At 36.6% G+C, this 17,878-nt stretch overlaps 1 protein-coding gene across 5 annotated transcripts in view; it reads left to right on the top strand.

The window, feature by feature from the left end:
* The window catches only part of LOC123552334 (uncharacterized), a 136,197-nt gene that overhangs the window by 36,229 nt on the left and 82,090 nt on the right, over nucleotides 1–17,878 (top strand). The window contains exon 1 of one of the 5 annotated variants that reach the window (XM_053541851.1): nucleotides 8,309–8,623. The exons of the other annotated variants lie outside the window; for them this stretch is intronic. The gene's annotated coding sequence lies outside the window, so the exon portion shown is untranslated. Of the gene's footprint in view, nucleotides 1–8,308; nucleotides 8,624–17,878 lie in introns of those variants that run through there. 5 annotated transcript variants of the gene reach the window in all.

Consider the following 17,878-nt stretch of genomic DNA (forward strand, 5'->3'; position numbering starts at 1 on the left):
TTATCCGAGTTTGAGCAAATGAAGTTCGACTGTTAAGACTTCGTTTAGTATTTGCTAAAATAACCCATGCGTTACATTATCTCACAATGATATTTGTTACTAAATCAGTATTTGTTTTGACCTTTATGGAGACTTTGATCTAATACAAATCTACTTCTTTTATTAAAAATGATCTCCAAAGTTTACAAGGCCAAGTTGACATTCACTAATTGGGGCTTATCATGCCAATACTTAATTATTAATGAGACAGTTAGTGAAGCAATGAATGTTTGAAAGGTATATATAGATTTAGTGATATAAAATGATAAGACTTTTCCAGAGGCACCATATCTATAATATGCAGTATGGAAACTAATTGGTGCAGATCTATATGAGCAACTTGAGGGCCATTTTTGTACCATTCCAGTAATTTAATTATGTAAATGAATTTATGCCTTTTAAAACAAAGGTTGATAGGAAATATACTGGAATCATTTTGTTGGTTGCATGTAGAGCTGGATTGTTGAAGAATATGTCAGAGTCAAAGGTAAGATAAAGGGGAATTAAAGTCCTCACATTCACAATTCATTAGCACTTCTGTAATATTTATATATTTACAAGTCAGTTGCAGTCTTCCTTATACTCTGAATGTCCTTCAAAGTCTAAACTTTGGCTACTGCAATTTTTGCAACACATATATTGTATTTCAGCCAAAAGAAAACTGAAGTGGTGTACTTTTGCTGGGATAGTTGAGGTTCTAACTGCTAACCTTAAAGTTATAAAGTTTTATTACACCAACTGTCTTTTAATATGGTACATTCTGTGATAAAGGTACGAAAAAATAAAAAAAATATGTGTTTAATGGGTCCTGTATGCACAAATATTGTTTAAATGGGTCCTACATGCACACATATGTGTTTAAGCAGGGTCCTGTATGCACAAATATGTGTTTAATGGGTCCTTAGTATGCACAAATATGTGTTTAATGAGTCCTATACACACAAATTTGATGATCATTGAAAGAGACAATGCAGGAAAAATACCCAAATAATGCTATTAACTGTTTATACAAACACTTCAGAGTAAAACTTGGGACTTTACATGTGCTGTGGCAATATCGTTCCTAACTTAAAAAGAGAGGACTATGACACTTCTTCCTGTTCTCCAAATTATGATCTAAAATATTTATGATCTGGTATATCCCCTATTTCAGGAATAATTAATTACAAGGAAATAACAGGCAGCTAGGAAAGGAAATTAAATGTTCTGATCGAGCCCTGATGTAATTATCAACGGTTAAATGACCACCGTAAAAATGGTGATGTTGGCTGTTAGTTGATTAAGATGTTGGCTGTTAGTTGATTGGATTGATATGTCTGTAGGTTCCATTAAACCTGAGAGGTTAAGTAAGTAAATAGTGTTGAAGTGATATATTATGCAGGGCTCCAGATAATTTTTTTGGCCTAGGAGTAATTACTCATCATAATTCTTGTGAATGAGTAAAATGGTAAAATCTGAAATTGACTAGGAGTAATTTTAATGCTAAAAAAAACATAAATGAGAAAAAAAACACAAAACAGTTTTATAACTATTAACATATTTATTGGGTGTAACACCCATGACTTATGTCAAGTTTCTGCTTTTTATTCACAATCAGTGTCAATCAAAATTTTACTTTCTGTCATATAGTCTTTCAAAGACATTTTGGTTGCATTTTGATGGTCAGTGGAATCACAATGCCTATCTATAGTAGACTTTTAGAGGTTACTAGAACCAGTGGACACAAACACATTTTTCATTTTACACTTTATGCATAATGCACATTTTAATTTAGTTTGTATAGGATTGCCAGAATCAGTAACATTCCAAGGATATAATTCTTTCCAAACCGCATGCGTTTTCTCCGAAATTGAAACATGCTTCGGCTTCATGCATGTACTCACTACGGTATCCAAAAGATTAGCCAATATACCTTTTATGATTTTTTTTTTTTTTTGATCATTTTTTATAGGTTGAAAGAAATACTAAAGCGTCTTTTCACCTTTAGAAATGAGCAGTCTTCGAAAGAGACATTTTGTTTTTGTTTACTTCACACCGGAAGTTGATCATTTAAATCGACACCGCTTTTAAATACACTACCTTACCATCAATATTAGTTAATGCACGCATAGTCTAAATAATGAGTCCTCGGGCAGACTGATTTTACATTTTGATATTCTACGTTGTCTACCTAGAGCCGGATATCGACAAGTCAAAATAATATAACGATATTCAACTCTCGAGTACAATTATTTGGACTAATGCACGCATTGAGTGTATAGTTTAACCTAGGTTTATAGAGATCATACGATGCATGTATACGTTCAATGTGGCAGAATTAAGGCTGATCAGCTATGTAACGTAATGCATCCAGATGATTCAGATGTTGTATTTACGCTAGTAAAGGGTAGAGAACACCAATTGTTTTCCCATAGACTTCCATTATAACATTATGGTGTGTACGGCCTTCCATATATCGAAACATGAATATCAAATCACATTTTTTTCAAGAACTATCTTTAGTTCCACCAAAATATCGGACGAAAAACATATGAATAGTGATACTTTATTTAAGTAATTTTCGTGTGAATGAGATGACCCCCTCTTTACATCGTTGTCATGGCGGGAGAAATTCATTTGATGAAACTTTCTTTCAATACACATAAAATGTAGCAAATTTTGTCAAAATGTATAATGAAATACTGTAAATGCAGTAAAAATATTCCATTTTGAAAAAAATAATCACTTCTTGGGTTTGTTTACATGACTGACCAATCAGAACGCACAGATGCTACCTTATGCCCAGGTATACACTTACCTCATTCCCAGTAAGTTCCCTGTACTTTTTTGAATTGGTGGTCTCTGACCTATAAAAGCATTGTGTGCGTTTCTGTAATTTCATATACATTTTTATACGCTTAGAAATTATTAGACATGCGTATTTGCATTATTTCTATACGTAATTTACGCTAATACGCATCTTATCTGGAGCCCTGATTATGTAATAGACTGGACTCAAGACTTAAAAAGATATTCACTTTGTGTGGTGTAGAATTAAATCCCGTGTATGGAGTTTTTAAAATGAGATTATCTTGGTGTCCTAGAAATGATTGCTTATGTATTTTTAGCTCACCTGTCACAAAGTGACAAGGTGAGCTTTTGTGATCGTGCGGTGTCCGTCGTCCGTGCGTCCGTCCGTAAACTTTTGCTTGTGACCACTCTCGAGGTCACATTTTTCATGGGATCTTTATGAAAGTTGGTCAGAATGTTCATCTTGATGATATCTAGGTCAAGTTCAAAAGTGGGTCAGGTGCCATCAAAAACTAGGTCAGTAGGTCTAAAAATAGAAAAATCTTGTGACCTCTCAAGAGGCCATATATTTCACAAGATCTTCATGAAAATTGGTCAGAATGTTCACCTTGATATTATCTAGGTCAAGTTTGAAACTGGGTCGCGTGCCTTCAAAAACTAGGTCAGTAGGTCTAAAAATAGAAAAACCTTGTGACCTCTCTAGAGGCCATATATTTCACAAGATCTTCATGAAAATTGGTCAGAACATTCATCTTGATGATATCTAGATCAAATTTGAAACTGGGTCACGTGCCATCAAAATCTAGGTCAGTAGGTCAAATAATAGAAAAACCTTGTGACCTCTCTAAAGGCCATATTTTTCATGGGATCTGTATGAAAGTTGGTCTGAATGTTCATCTTGATGAAACCTAGGTCAAGATCGAAACTGGGTCACGTGCAGTCAAAAACTAGGTCAGTAGGTCTAAAAATAGAAAAACCTTGTGACCTCTCTAGAGGCCATATTTTTCATGCGATCTGTATGAAAGTTGGTCTGAATGTTCATCTTGATGATATCTAGGTCAAGTTCAAAAGTGGGTCAGGTGCCATCAAAAACTAGGTCAGTAGGTCAAATAATAGAAAAGCCTTGTGACCTCTCTAAAGGCCATATTTTTCAGGGATCTGTATGAAAATTTGTCTGAATGTTCATCTTGGTGATATCTAAGTCAAGTTCGAAACTGGGTCAACTGCGGTGAAAAACTAGGTCAGTAGGTCTGAAATTATTAAAATCTTTTGACCTCTCTAGAGGCCATACTTGTGAATGGATCTTCATGAAAATTGGTCAGAATGTTCACCTTGATGATATCTAGGTCAAGTTTGAAACTGGGTCACGTGCCTTAAAAAACTAGGTCAGTAGGTCAAATAATAAAAAAACCTTGTGACCTCTCTAGAGGCCATACTTTTCATGGGATCTGTATGAAAGTTGGTCTGAATGTTCATCTTGATGATATCTAGGTCAAGTTTGAAACTGGGTCAACTGCATTAAAAAACTAGGTCAGTAGGTCTAAAATTATTAAAATCTTTGACCTCTCTAGAGGCCATATTTTTCAATTGATCTTCATGAAAATTGATCTGAATGTTCACCTTGATGATATCTAGGTCAGTTTCGAAACTGGGTCACGTGCGGTCAAAAACTAGACCAGTAGGTATCAAAATAGAAAAACCTTGTGACCTCTCTAGAGGCCATATTTTTCATGAGATCTTCATGAAAATTAGTGAGAATGTTCACCTTGATGGTATCTAGGTAAAGTTCAAAACAGGGTCACGTACCTTTGAAAACTAGGTCAATAGTACAAATAATAGAAAAACCTTGTGACCTCTCTAGAGACCATATTTTTCAATGGATCTTCATGAAAATTGGTCAGAATTTTTATCTTAATAATACCTAGGTCAAGTTCAAAACTAGATCACTATGTCAAATAATAGAAAAAACGACGTCATACACAAAACTGGGTCATGTGGGAAGAGGTGAGCGATTCATGACCATCATGGTCCTCTTGTTTTGTTTTTGTTAGCTCACCTGTCACAAAGTGACAAGGTTAGCTTTTGTGATCGCGTGGTGTCCGTCGTCCGTGCGTCCGTCCGTAAACTTTTGCTTGTGACCACTCTAGAGGTCACATTTTTCATGGGATCTTTATGAAAGGTGGTCAGAATGTTCATCTTGATGATATCTAAGTCAAGTTCGAACCTGGGTCACGTCCCTTAAAAAAACTAGGTCAGTAGGTCTAAAAATAGAAAAACCTTGTGACCTCTCTAGAGGCCATATATTTCAAAAGATCTTAATGAAAATTGGTCAGAATGTTTACCTTGATGATATCTAGGTCAAGTTCGAAACTGGGTCACGTGCCATCAAAAACTAGGTCAGTAGGTCTAAAAATAGAAAAACCTTGTGACCTCTCTAGAGGCCATATATTTCACAAGATCTTCATGAAAATTGGTCAGAATGTTCATCTTGATGATATCTAGGTCAAGTGCGAAACTGGGTCACATACCATCAAAACCTAGGTCAGTAGGTCAAATAATAGAAAAACCTTGTGACCTCTCTAAAGGCCACATTTTTCATGGGATCTGTATGAAAGTTTGCCTGAATGTTCATCTTGATGATGTCTAGGTCAAGTTCGAAACTGTGTCACATGCGGTCAAAAACTAGGTCAGTAGGTCTAAAAATAGAAAAACCTTGTGACCTCTCTAGAGGCCATATATTTCATGAGATCTTCATGAAAATTGGTCAGAATGTTCACCTTGATGATATCTAGCTCAAGTTCGAAAGTGGGTCACGTGCCATCAAAAACTAGGTCAGTAGGTCAAATAATAGAAAAACCTTGTGACCTCTCTGGAGGCCATATTTTTCATGGGATCTGTATGAAAGTTGGTCTGAATGTTCATCTTGATGATATCTAGATCAAGTTTGAAAATGGGTCACGTGCCATCAAAAACTAGGTCAGTAGGTCAAATAATAGAAAAACCTTGTGACCTCTCTAAAGGCCATATTTTTCATGGGATCTGTATGAAAGTTGGTCTGAATGTTCATCTTGATGATATCTAGTTCAAGTTCGAAACAGGGTCATGTGCGGTGAAAAACTAGGTCAGTAGGTCTAAAATTATTAAAATCTTTTGACCTCTCTAGAGGCCATATTTTTCAATGGATCTTCATGAAAATTGATCTGAATGTTCACCTTGATGATATCTAGGTCAAGTTTGAAACTGGTTCATGTGCCTTAAAAAATGGGTCAGTAGGTCAAATAATAAAAAAACCTCGTGACCTCTCTAGAGGCCATACTTTTCATGGGATCTGTATGAAAGTTGGTCTGAATGTTCATCTTGATGATATCTAGGTCAAGTTTGAAACTGGGTCAACTGCGGTCAAAAACTAGGTCAGTAGGTCTAAAATTATTAAAATCTTTTGACCTCTCTAGAGGCCATATTTTTCAATGGATCTTCATGAAAATTGATCTGAATGTTTACTTTGATGATATCTAGGTCAGTTTCAAAACTGGGTCACGTGCGGTCAAAAACTAGGCCAGTAGGTATAAAAATAGAAAAACCTTGTGACCTCTCTAGAGGCCATATTTTTCATGAGATCTTCATGAAAATTAGTGAGAATGTTCACCTTGATGATATCTAGGTAAAATTCAAAACAGGGTCACGTACCTTCGAAAACTAGGTCAATAGGTCAAATAATAGGAAAACCTTGTGACCTCTCTAGAGAACATATTTTTCAATGGATCTTCTTGAAAACTGGTCAGAATTTTTATCTTAATAATATCTAGGTCAAGTTCAAAACTGGGTCACATGAGCTCAAAAACTAGGTCACTATGTCAAATAATAGAAAAAACGACGTCATACTCAAAACTGGGTCTTGTGGGAAGAGGTGAGTGATTCAGGACCATCATGGTCCTCTTGTTGAGTTTAGAGTCCCACTGATACAGTTTAGGTTGTATGGCAATATTTAAAGCTTTAGCTAGTAGAGGAAACCCAAATGGTCGCTTTGGGCATGATTTCAGGCATAAGAAGGTACCTGGGTAGAACTGCAGGCCTTCAAGAAACCAGCTGGATGGTTTCCTCAAGTGAGGTTTGCAAAGTCAGCAACCTTACCTGCTTGGCCACCAAAGCCCCATCTGTAGAAATAAATCTTAGAAGTACTAAGGTCTCTGACTTCAGATCACCAATGTCCATCATGGTGGTTTCGAAACCTCGCTAGGGGTATAGAATTATTCATGTGAGTTAGCTATTTTGCTGGCGTTATAGAAGGTTAGTGATTCTACCCATGTGCCCACCCATCCCTGAAACAATGCCCGGAGGGGCACCTGGGGTCTTCCTCCTCCATCAAAAAGTTTGATAATTTATTTCAGTTATTTTCAAATCTAACACTTACATCTCTATACTCTTATTGATATTACAAATTGGTGAAAAATGGCTGTCATTTGGTTTCACGGTTAACTGGTAAGGTTTGATTGTGTCGCTGAAAAAATGTCAACAACAGAAGCATTAATTATCTATACTAGCTTTCCAAGAAATATTGGTTTTCTGTTTGCATTCATTCATAACTAACTCCCTCATTAGACTGGTATATTTAAGGTATTTGATTTTGTTATTGATGAGTCTAGACTGGTTCCGCAATAATGGTTGGTAATGTTGAACTTCCTGTGCTGTGATCATTAGTTTATAGCCTGAAGGGACCTTCATGATGGTGACTAACTGTGTATTTCATTGCATTTTAAGATGGCATTATTGCGTAGTAGAGTTGTTTCATGTTAATACATAATGCCATTGCCTAAAAACACCAAGCTCACAAGGCTTGTGGCAAGTTTGATTCCTTGGCAACGTGAATGTCCTTGTTGATAATTTGACAGATGGAAGAAAACATCTCAGATGTCACTTAGTTGGCAGAATAAGTTAGTAAAGTTATCTTGCATGTGTGTCCTAACTTAAATACTGTTTTAATGGCATTAAACAAAGGATATACAGTAAACAAATTACCTTAGGAAAGCAGTTTTAATACTAGCGTTGTAGCTTACCCCTCAATCCTATGACATTAATGTATGTTTGTAATGTAGCACATATTTGGAAATAAATATTGTTTAAACCAAGTTACCTTAGAAGCATTTTAGATATGCTATAAAAAGTACAATTATGAAATATATATGTTGGCAGCATTTGTTTATGTGATGTTACACACCCTTGTATTTATTGTTATTGTCGTATATTGACTTTGCTACTATGTAACTTTAGTAGCAACAAAATTTGTACCAATAATAACAGTATTATTTCAAGTCCATGTTGACATTCTGTTGCATGTGAACCAGTCTCCAATAGTATTGATTCAAAATCAACCAGTCAGAATCAAGCTTATAAATGAATTCTCACAGAGTGTTCAATTATCCAGTCAGTGAGGCCTTAACACAGCAGGGTTAAAATTTCAGAGCTCTTGTATTGATGCAATTTGTTATTAATGAACAAGCCTGGCACCAGGCTGATTGATGGGGGTACTAAGAAGCTATTTTGTCATCGCTAATTCCAATTATGGATTAATTTGTCTCTTATTTTATCCTGCAGTGTCCTAGGGTGATGCAAGGCAGCTCTTGTTGATACTAAATCGCATTGATTATTCATTTGTTTCAAATATAGTCTCGTATAGTGGTTCTTCAACAGGGAAATTTTATAAGAATGGATTTTTTTGTACACTGGATCTACCATAACTTTTGGTCTGGTTAATTAATTGCAGTTTATGGTGTTTTCATTGAAGAGGATTTTCTAGGTATGTTATACTTCATGGATGTTTGATGATAATGATTGTGATGATATATTATCTGTGATTGAAATTATAGTTATATCAATAATTCATAACTTAATCAGAAATATGACTTTAATAATTGCTCTTGATTTGCATAAGTAAAGAAACAAGCAGTGGTAACATTCTAGAGGACATCAGTTAGCAACAAGGCTAAGAGATAAAAAGATGAAGTAGTCAACATTGCTTATTAGACACTTGTGAATTTTATTGTGCAGCAATATTAAGTAGAGACAGAGTTGTGAACATTGTTTAACTGCACAAGGGGACTTCATTTTGCAGCAAAGCTTAATAAAGGTATAAAGTAAACAGTGCTACTACACATTGCTCAGCAGCAAAGTTAGGTAAAGGGTATAGGACAGTGAGCAGTGTTGTTGAGTTAGGACAAGTTGTAATTCAGTAGCAAAGTTAGGTAAAGTGTATAGAACAGTGAGCAGTGTTGTTAAGTTAGGACAAGTTGTAATTCAGTAGCAAAGTTAGGTAAAGAGTATAGGGCAGTGAGCAGTGTTGTTAAGTTAGGACAAGTTGTCATTCAGTAGCAAAGTTAGGTAAAGAGATAAAGTAGTCAGCAGTGTTAATAAGGTAAGGCAGGACATCACAGAGCAGCAAAGATAGGTAAAGAGATAAAGTAAAGAGCAGTGTTATTAAGCTTGGGCATGACACTATTGAGCAGCAATGTTAGGTAGAGATAAAGTAATGAGCAGTGTTATTATGCTAGGGCAGGAAATCACCGAGCTGCAAAGTTAGGGTAAAGAGTTAAAGTAGTCAGCAGTGTTATTAAGATAGGGCATGACACCATTGAGCAGCAATATTAGGTAGAGATAAAGTGGTTAGCAGTGTTATTAAGCTTGGGCATGACACTATTGAGTAGCAATGGTAGGTAGAGATAAAGTAGTGAGCAGTGTTATTATGCTAGGTTAGGAAATCACTGAGCAGCAAAGTTAGGGTAAAGAGATAATGTAGTGAGCAGTGTTATTAAGCTTGGGCATGACACTATTGAGCAGCAGTATTAGGTAGAGGTAAAGTAGTGAGCAGTGTTAATAAGCTAGGGCATGACACCATTGAGCAGCAGTGTTAGGTAGAGTTAAAGTAGTGAGCAGTATTATTATGCTAGGACAGGAAATCACTGAGCAGCAAAGTAAGGTAAAGAGATAAAGTAGTCAGCAGTGTTGATAAACTTGGGCATGACAGCTTTGAGCAGCAAAGTTAGGGTAAAGAGATAAAGTAGTCAGCAGTGTTATTAAGCTTGGACATGTGTATTGAGCAGCAATATTAGGTAGAGGTAAAGTAGTGAGCAGTGTTATTAAGCTAGGGCATGACACCACTGAGGAGCAATATTAGGTAGAGATAAAGTAGTGAGCAGTGTTATTAAGCTAGGACATGACACCATTGAGCAGCAAAGTTAGGAAGAGATAAAGTAGTGAGCAGTGTTATTAAGCTAGGACAGGACACCATTGAGCAGCAGTGTTAGGTAGAGATAAAGTAGTGAGCAGTGTTATTAAGCTAGGACAGGACACCACTGTGTAACAATGTTAGGTAGATATAAAGTAGAGAGCAGTGTTATTACGCTAGGACATGACACCATTGAGCAGCAATGTAAGGTAGAGATAAAGTAGTGAGCAGTGTTATTAAGCTAGGACATGACACCATTGAGCAGCAAAGTTAGGAAGAGATAAAGTAGTGAGCAGTGTTATTAAGCTAGGACAGGACACCACTGAGCAGCAGAGTTAGGTAAAGATAAAGTAGTGAGCACTTACTTATGTTTTTGTAGTCAACATATACTCAAAACATTTGGTGTTATATGTTTTTTTGTTGAGCCCGCTTGTGGAAGCGAAGCCATAGTTGTCCAAATGGCTGTTCGGTGTATGTGCGTGCGTGCGTCCGTCCGGATTTGTTTGTCCGGACCATAACTGACATGCATGGAGCAATCTCGTTTATATTTGGCATGAATGTTAACCTCAGTGAGATGGAGTGCATGCACAAACTGCAGGTTCCTATCTCAAAGATCAAGGTCACACTTGGAGGTCAAAGGTTAAATTCAATAATGACTTTGTCAGGAGCATTTCTTCTTCATGCATGGAGGGATTTTGATGTAACTTGGCACAAATGTTTACAACCATGGGACGGAGTGTCATGCGCAAGAACCAGGACCCTAGGTCTAAGGTCAATGTCACACTTCGAGGTCAAAGGTCAGATACAAGAATGACTTTGTCCTGAGCATTTCTTTTTCATGCATGGAGGGATTTTGATGTAACTTGGCACAATTGTTCACTATCATGAGACGGAGTGTCATGTGCAAGAATTACTTCCCCTTGTTGTTACTATAGATAGCTTATATTGTAACTTTTTAGCTCACCTGTCACAAAGTGACAAGGTGAGCTTTTGTGATCGCGCGGTGTCCGTCGTCCGTGCGTGCGTCCGTCAGTCCGTAAACTTTTGCTTGTGACCACTCTAGAGGTCACATTTTTCATTGGATCTTTATGAAAGTTGGTCAGAATGTTCATCTTGATGAAATCTAGGTCAAGTTCGAAACTGGGTCACGTGCCATCAAAAACTAGGTCAGTAGGTCGAAAAATAGAAAAACCTTGTGACCTCTCTAGAGGCCATATATTTCACAAGATCTTCATGAAAATTGGTCAGAATGTTCACCTTGATGATATCTAGGTCAAGTTCGAAACTGGGTCACGTGCCTTCAAAAACTAGGTCAGTAGGTCTAAAAATAGAAAAACCTTGTGACCTCTCTAGAGGCCATATATTTCACAAGATCTTCATGAAAATTGGTCAGAATGTTCACCTTGATGATATCTAGGTCAAGTTCGAAACTGGGTCACGTTCCATCAAAAACTAGGTCAGTAGGTCAAATAATAGAAAAACCTTGTGACCTCTCTAAAGGCCATATTTTTCACAAGATCTGTATGAAAGTTGGTCTGAATGTTCATCTTGATGATATCTAGGTCAAGTTCGAAACTGGGTCACGTGCGGTCAAAAACTAGGTCAGTAGGTCTAAAAATAGAAAAACCTTGTGACCTCTCTAGAGGCCATATTTTTCATGAGATCTTCATGAAAATTGGACAGAATGTTCATCTTGATGATATCTAGGTCAAGTTCGAAAGTGGGTCACGTGCCTTCAAAAACTAGGTCAGTAGGTCAAAATATAGAAAAACCTTGTGACCTCTCTAGAGGCCATATTTATCATAGGATCTGTATGAAAGTTGGTCTGAATGTTCATCTTGATGATATCTAGGTCAAGTTCGAAAGTGGGTCACGTGCCGTCAAAAACTAGGTCAGTAGGTCAAATAATAGAAAAACCTTGTGACCTCTCTAAAGGCCATATTTTTCATGGGATCTGTATGAAAATTGGTCTGAATGTTCAGCTTGATGATATCTAGGTCAAGTTCGAAACAGGATCATGTGCGATCAAAACTAGGTCAGTAGGTCTAAAAATAGAAAAACCTTGTGACCTCTCTAGAGGCCATACTTGTGAATGAATCTCCATAAAAATTGGTCAGAATGTTCACCTTGATGATATCTAGGTCAAGTTTGAAACTGGGTCACGTGCCCTAAAAAACTAGGTCAGTAGGTCAAATAATAAAAAAACCTTGTGACCTCTCTAGAGGCCATACTTTTTATGGGATCTGTATGAAAGTTGGTCTGAATGTTCATATTGATGATATCTAGGTGATGTTTGAAACTGGGTCAACTGTGGACAAAAACTAGGTCAGTAGGTCTAAAATTATTAAAATCTTTTGACCTCTCTAGAGGCCATATTTTTCAATGGATCTTCATGAAAATTGATCTGAATGTTCACCTTGATGATATCTAGGTCAGTTTCGAAACGGGGTCACGTGCGGTCAAAAACTAGGCCAGTAGGTATAAAAATAGAAAAACCTTGTGACCTCTCTAGAGGCCATATTTTTCAAGAGATCTTCATGAAAATTAGTGAGAATGTTCATCTTCATGATATCTAGGTAAAGTTCAAAACAGGGTCACGTATCTTCGAAAACTAGGTCAATAGGTCAAATAATAGAAAAACCTTGTGACCTCTCTAGAGACCATATTTTTCAATGGATCTTCATGAAAATTGGTCAGAATTTTTATCTTGATAATATCTAGGTCAAGTTCAAAACTGGGTCACATGAGCTCAAAAACTAGGTCACTATGTCAAATAATAGAAAAAACGACGTCATACTCAAAACTGGGTCATGTGGGAAGAGGTGAGCGATTCAGGACCATCATGGTCCTCTTGTTTATTACTGGTCATAGGGAAAAATCAAGACCACTTTTCTGTAGTACAGTATGCATGTAACATCCAATTTTGAGGTGTATTTAGACCTATCTCTACTGATAAGAATTTTTATGTGGACTTAGATTTTTTTAAAAGATTTACTTTCCTTTGTTGTTACTATAAATAACTTATATTGTAACTTTTTGCAATCAGTTTTTATTTGGCATAAATGTTTGCCTCAATGAGGCAGGGTGTCATGTGCAACTCGTAGTCCTTTTGACAGCTGGCAGCTCGACATGTTGCCTGTGGGCATCTAGTTTTGTTTTCACATGATCATTGGCAGTACACTTTTCTTGAAAACCTTGAAAGGTATGGCTTTGATATATTGTACACTTATTAATTAAGTGAATGAATAAACCAAGAACCATAACTCACTCTGGCCGTAGTATTTTGCATTTCTTAGTTGAAATATTTTGTTTAGGTCCCATTTTCTTTGTTACAACTTCAACTATATGGCTTTGTAACTTTTTACATTTTATTCATCATCAGTAGGAAAAAGAGGGGGCCAAGATCCATAACTCTGTCTTGCCTACTGCCTTATTCTTGGTGCATGTTATCAGACAAGCATTGTCACCTGCAGCCAATCCTCTTATAAAGAAGCTTCTATAATGCAATTACATGTGATTTGAATAACACTGAGGTAGCAGACCACTCTATATAAGTTCGTAAATAACTAAGTTTAGATAAGCAGGAATGAGATGCCTGACATACAACTGATTTTCTTAAGTCTAATACCTCTAGGGAATTAGACACATATGTCATCTAGACGGCTGGTTAACAAACTTCCTTTTCTAAAAAAATGAGCTCAATGTCATTCTGATGGTTGTGTATAGATTGATGCTGTGCCAGTTTGTAAACAAGAAAGTATTGTTAAGTTCTGAGTTTCGCAACCTTTAGTGCAAATTCCAGATATTGTGTAGATACAGTTGAAACTTGGTATCTTGAAATTGCTTATCTCAAGAGTTCTGGCTCGCTCAAAAAAATTTCAAGACTAGTCAAGTGAAGTCTTTATGTTTGTATATTCACTAAGGACAATTTTTAGATATCTTGTAAGGTTTATATTTAACGGTTGTTAAGTACAAGTCCCTCTTTGACAGTAGGAAAGTTTTTATTGCTGAGGCAGCCTGGGTTTGATATCGACTCAAGACATGTTCTGTTTTTCTTGATTTTGCATTTTTATGCCCCCGAAGGGAGGCATATTAGTTTTCAACTGTCCATCCATTCGTTAGTTCGTTCATTCGTCACAACGTTAACTTTTTGCATGAAGGCACTTAACTCGCAAACCACTGCACCCAGGACCTTCAAACTTCACTTGCTGATAGTACTTATTGAGTACACGACCCCTACTGACTTTGGGGTCACCAGGTCAAAGGTCAAGGCACTGCGGGGGCATTTGTCACCATTAGTGACAGCTCTAGTTTTAAATATAGTTAAGAATAAACTCATAGTGTTGATAATATGACCAAACTTTAGTTTTAAAGAAAGGTCATTTTTAGCCAAAATGTGGAGTTTGGTCTTTTTAAGTCAAAATTTGATATACTGGTACTGTGACTTTCGTTCTTTCGAAGTAAATTTTTCAGTCCAGCTTCTTTTAAATGAACCTCTGAAGAGTAGACCAACCCCAAAATATCTTTCTATCTCCACTGTGGTCTTCTCAGTGGTCTTGCATCTCTTCAGAGGTGACACTGTACAGACTATGAAACAGAATAATGTGCTGGAAGTAGAAGCTGTAGGGTTCTGAGAAAGATCTAGAGTTATTCCCTGATTCTGATACCTTAGTAATGATGCAAATACAGTTACTATAGTGTTTTTCTGGACTGCCAAACTTTGAGTCACCATCATGAATTTGAGCCCACTGTTCCAACTAACATTAATAACAGTCTTTCAGATGTAAATGAAGGTCCCCTGTGGAATATGCTTTACACTTTGTATGTAATATTACCAAGGGGAAGCTTCTGAAATTGGAGACTATCTTTGTATCTTGCACTATCCTCCATATACTAAAAATAACTGGAATTCCTTGGAGTTGTCAGTATGGGCAACCAGCGGAAACAATAACAAAACTTAGATGTAGACAATTGTCTGAATTCTGGTAAAGCTGTCCGATATCTTCGCAAGCTTACTTATAAATTAGTCACGACTCATCCAAACAGTTGTATTACACAAAAACAGTATAAAAAATCTGTCTCACATTCATAACCATTTAGCCTAAGAAAGAGTTGGCTCCCTTGATAGTTAGAATATAGAGTTTAGACTGTGTAGTGGGTATCCCAGACAATGAGTTGGTATGTTGGCAATATTTGTTAAATTCAGCATGATTAAGTAATTTGGAGATTTTCTACAAGTCTTAAGATATGTATATGGGAAAACAGTGTTTATAGTAATCTTCCTCTGTTGAATCACAATTTTTATTCAAATGGTATTTATAGGTGTGAAACACATCTAAATATTTGTTGATGACCTGTCCAGGCAGTAGATGTTTAATACCCAGGTGAGGAGTGTGTTCTCTGAGATGATTTAACAGAAGATGTATTGCCTGAAGTCATGTGTCCTCTGCCTTTACTTGAGTCATGCGGAGAAGTTGTAAGTTGCTTGAGAAGGCCAAGTCAGTACTGCTGCAGTATTCAGATACACTGGTTTAAATAACTGATGGCTGTTATGTAAACTAAAATACTGTTGAAAACCTTCAAACAAACACGTTTCGAAACCACAACACTCCTTGTATCATTATAATCATTTATGGTGTTTCATTTATTCTACAGAGATTCCCAAATTTAGAAATCTTGTTTTGGTTGATGGATAGTTAATACCATTTGTTATTTTTATGTAGCCTCATCTTCACAACAGGGTTGTAGTTTTATCAAAATTAACTGCTGAAAATGCATTTCTTTGTCTGTTTGGAGTATTGATTTTCACTTTAAATGATTTGAAAAATGTTCTTAGAATTTATGCGAAATGGCTAACATGTTTGGAAGTAAATATTTTATGCCCCCTGTAGTCAAAAACCCGGCTTTTTATAGTAATTGTATTATCCATTGGTCATTCTATCTGTCCGTCTGTCAGTGATTCAGTCTATCACACTTTCTTGTGTATTGAACTGCAACTGATGTTTCCATCCGATTTAAATGAAATATTGGATACTTCGTTAGCATGAAATATACATATGCCTATCAGTTATCGAGAGTTTCATGTCTGAATCTGTTTTTTGAGTTACGCCTCTTTTTAGCTCACCTGAGCAATGCTTGGGTGAGTTTTTGTGATCGCTCAATGTCCGTCGTCTGTCTGTCTGTCAACATTTAGCTTGTGTATAAGCTGTATTTTTCAACTGATCTTCATGAAATTTTGTCAGAACGATTACCTTGATGAAATCTAGGCCAAGTTAGAAAATGGGTCATCTGGGGTCAAAAAATAGGTCACTAGGTCAAATCAAAGAAAAACCTTTTGTATGCGATAGAGGGTGTATTTTTCAACTGATCTTCATGAATTTTGGTCAAATTGATTACTTTCAAATTGATGAAATCTAGGCCAAGTTCGAAAATGGATCATCTGGGATCAAAAACTAGGTCACTAGGTCAAATCAAAGAAAAACCTTGTGTATGTGATAGAGGCTGTATTTTTCAAACGATTTTTATGAAATTTGTTCAGAATGATTGCCTTGATGATATCTAGGCCGAGTTTGAATATGGGTCATCTGGGGTCCAAAAATAGGTCACTAGGTCAAATCAAAGAAAAACCTTGTGTATGCAATAGAGGCTGTATTTTTCAATTAATTTTCATGAAATTTGGTCAGAATGATTGCCTTGATAAAATCTTGATTGAATTTGAAAATGGGTCATCTGGGGTCAAAAACTAGGTCATTAGGTCAAATTAAAGAAAAACCTTGTGTATGTGATAGAGGCTGTATTTACAAAGAAAAATGTTCTTAGAATTGATGCGAAATGGCTAACATGTTTAGAAGTAAATATTTTATGCCCCCTGTAGTCAAAAACCCGGCTTTTTATAGTAATTGTATTATCCATTGGTCATTCTATCTGTCCGTCTGTCAGTGATTCAGTCTGTCACACTTCCTTGTGGGGGCCTCCGTGGCCGAGTGGTTAAGGTCACTGACTTCAAATCACTTGCCCCTCATCGATGTGGGTTCGAGCCTCACTCGGGGCGTTAAATTCTTCATGTGAGGAAGCCATCCAGCTGGCTTACGGAAGGTCGGTGGTTCTACCCGGGTGCCCGCTCATGATGAAATATGCACGGAGGGGCACCTGGGGTCTTCCTCAACCATTAAAGCTGGAAAGTCGCCATATGACCTATCATGTGTCGGTGCGACTATAAATCCAACCAAAAAAAACAAAAAAAAACATTTTCTTGTGTATTGAACTGCAACTGATGTTTCCATCCGATTTAAATGAAATATTGAATACTTCGTTAGCATGAAATATACATATGCCTAGCAGTTATCGGGAGTTTCATGTCTGAATCTGTTTTTTGAGTTACGCCCCTTTTTAGCTCACCTGAGCAATGCTCGGGTGAGTTTTTGTGATCGCTCAGTGTCTGTCGTCTGTCTGTCTGTCAACATTTAGCTTGTGTATAGGCTGTATTTTTCAACTGATCTTCATGAAATTTTGTCAGAATGATTACCTTGATGAAATCTAGGCCAAGTTAGAAAATGGGTCATTTGGGGTCAAAAAGTAGGTCACTAGGTCAAATCAAAGAAAAACTTTTTGTATGCGATAGAGGGTGTATTTTTCAATTGATCTTCATGAATTTTGGTCAAATTAATTACATTGATGAAATCTAGGCCAAGTTCGAAAATGGGTCATCTGGGGTCAAAAACTGGGTCACTAGGTCAAATCAAAGAAAAACCTTGTGTATGTGATAGAGGCTGTATTTTTCAAACGATTTTTATGAAATTTGTTCAGAATGATTGCCTTGATGATATCTAG

Source organism: Mercenaria mercenaria, chromosome 4 (genome assembly GCF_021730395.1).
Source record: "Mercenaria mercenaria strain notata chromosome 4, MADL_Memer_1, whole genome shotgun sequence".
Classification (NCBI taxonomy): domain Eukaryota; kingdom Metazoa; phylum Mollusca; class Bivalvia; order Venerida; family Veneridae; genus Mercenaria; species Mercenaria mercenaria.